Below are 3050 nucleotides of genomic sequence, written 5' to 3'. Positions count from 1 at the left end.
CAAAGTGCTGGGATTACAGGCGTGAGCCACCACGCCTGGCCTAATTTTATATTTTTAGTAGAGGCGGAGTTTCTCCATGTTGGTCAGGCTGGTCTTGAACTCCCGACCTCAGGTGATCTGCCTGCCTTGGCCTCCCAAAGTGCTGAGATTACAGGTGTGAGACACTGCGCCCAGCCAAGGCACCTTTTAACACTCCAGAAAGGGCTTCGATTCTATAAGCAAAACGTGTCTACCTCAGTGGCTATTTTCAGAATGTGACTCTACAGCAAAGTTCTTCCTTTCCCGTCCATTTCATGGGAGGGGAATCTGCTGGCACAGAATATAGTCATCATTGAAATCAAATGTGGTGGCCCTTTCATAGCCTCTTAATCTCTGAATTTAAAAATATTCACCATCAGAAGAACTGGAAGTCATTACGTTAAGTGAAATAAGCCAGGCACAGAAAGACAAATATTGCATGTTCTCACTCAGATGTGAGCTAAAAAAGTTGATCCCACGGAGGTAGAGAATAGAATGGTGATCACCAGAAGGCTGGAAAGGGTGCAGGGATTTGTGTGGAGACAGATTGGTTAAATGGGTATGAACATACAGTTAGCTAGAAGAAGTTCTAAGTTCAATAGCAAAGTAGGGTGACTACAGTTAACAACAATGTATGGTATATTTCAAAATAGCCAGGAGAGAGGGCTTGAAATCTTCCTAACACATAAAAATTATAAACACTCGAGGTTATGGGCACCCCAAATACCCTGACTTGGTCATTACACACTGTACCTGTAACAAAAAAATCACATGTGCTCCATAAACATGTACAAATATGTATCCATAACAAAATTTTAAAAATATTTATCATCAGCTGATGCTCTAATTTATTCTCAGCATCCAGCAGGGTGGTCTTAATTATGAACAAGGTCAGCTGCAGAAAATGTCAGACCTGGCCCCTGGCTTGGTGCCAGGGTGCCAAGGCGGTTGGGGAGCAAAGCTGAAGGATTCCAATTAGAGACACATCACTGAGCTCCACAACTTTTCTCCAATTAAAACTGCTTCCTATTCAATTCCCAAACAGTTCCCACTTGCCTGTGTACTTGAATTTGAGCCAGAGCTATTTCTTAGTCCCTACTATTCTTATCTTATACTGCACCTCAGCAGAAATGTCCCTTTCAATAGAGCAAGCTCCTTTTATTTCCACTATGAAGCAAGAGGCTGAGGAGCCAGGAGACCTCACAAACAGAGGGCTTCATTTATTAGTCACCTTGTTCAACTGGAAAAACAGACACAAAAAAGCGAGGCCAGTTTAGTTTTTTTCGTTTCATTCTTTTCTGGCCCGTTCATGCTGAGGGCAGGCTGAGACAAAGCATACTGAAGAATGTTAAACCAGCTGTTTGTAAATGTTTCTCAAAAGCATCACTCCCAACTATTTATATTACATTTGTATTCATGGGAAGAAAATCTCTGCCAAGACTTAAAAAAAAACAAAAAACAACAAAAAAAAACCTCTTAGAAAACCGTCTGAATCCTGCCTCAAAAACTGCAAATGGGCATTTCTGCCCTTCCCCTGCTGAGACCACAAACAGGGCTCTCAGGAATATAGAGAAAATGTATGAATGGTTAAACCTTATTTAAAATCAGCCTAATTTCCCCAGTGATAGGGTCCCCAAATTGTTGATGCTCGAGTCAATAGGTACAATCCCCTGCAACAGTACCAGAAGAAGGCCACCAGAACAAGAACCTTGCTAAAACCTGATGTCCTGTCCTGTGGAAGTGTGGTTTTCTAAAGGGATAATTTTTATAGCAAAATGTATCCATTTCTTCAAAATAATCACAAAAATAACACTCTCCAAATACATGTGGACTGCAGAAGGGCTAAGAAGTTGACTTCATCTTGGTGTTTTAGTAACCACAACCCAAAGTATGAGGCCATCACTCATCATCAGAGATGAACTGTAGGGTCAGAGAGAGCCAGGATGCCAGCAGCAAGAATTTTCCACTCATCAAACTGGCCAAGATGAAAAAATGAAATCAAATCCATGTTGTTGAAAGTCTGGGAAACAGAAGGTCCAAGAAATTGCTGGTGGTAGTGAATGCTGGCTGACTTTGAAGAACATTACCTCTCAAAATGTACAAAGCATATACCATTTGCTATATAAGGTCACTCTGCTATAGGAATTTTTCTGACAGATATACTCACATGTATGCAAATACAAGGACGCTACTAGAAATGCAGTGAAATGGAGCACAAAACTATAACAACTAAATGCCCTACAGTATGGAACTAGGAACTACTTAAATATGTTATAATACATTCCTACCATGAAATACAATATAGCTATTAAAAAGAAGATGAAATGGGAAGATTTCCAAAGCAGTAAGTGAAAAAAGTGCAGAACAATAAATAGAGTTCAATCCCATTTGTGTATAAAAAGGCTATATTTTTCTGCTGGAATTTGCATAAAACATTTCTAGACACATACCACAAGAAATGTTGTGGCTGCTTCTAGGAAGTGAGACTGGCAGGTATTTTATAAACTTCTATCCTGTTAAATTCTATTTTCAGCCGGGCACAGTGACTCACACCTGTAATCCCAGCACTTTGGGAGTCTGAGGCGGGCAGATCACCTGAGGTCAGGAGTTCGAGACCAGCCTGACCAACATGGAGAAACCCTGTCTCTACTAAAAATACAAAATTAGCTGGGCGTGGTGGTGCATACCTGTAATCCCAGCCACTCGGGAGGCTGAGGCAGGAGAACTGCTTGAACCCAGGAGGTGGAGGTTGTGGTGAGCCAAGATCGTGCCATTGCACTCCAGCCTGGGCAACAAGAGCGAAACTCTGCTTCGAAAAAAAAAAAAATTATATTTTTACTACATGCTTATATTATTTCTACAATTTTTTCTTTCTTTTTTTTTTTTTTTGTGAGACAGAGTCTCACTCTGTCGCCCAGGCTAGAGTGCAGTGACGCAATCTCAGCTCACTGCAACCTTCGCCGCCTCCCAGGTTCAAGCAATTCTCATGCCTCAGCCTCCTGAGTAGCTGGGATTACAGGCACGTGCCACCA

This window comes from Piliocolobus tephrosceles, unplaced genomic scaffold (assembly GCF_002776525.5).
Source record: "Piliocolobus tephrosceles isolate RC106 unplaced genomic scaffold, ASM277652v3 unscaffolded_9762, whole genome shotgun sequence".
NCBI lineage: Eukaryota > Metazoa > Chordata > Mammalia > Primates > Cercopithecidae > Piliocolobus > Piliocolobus tephrosceles.
This window is presented reverse-complemented; position numbering follows the sequence as displayed.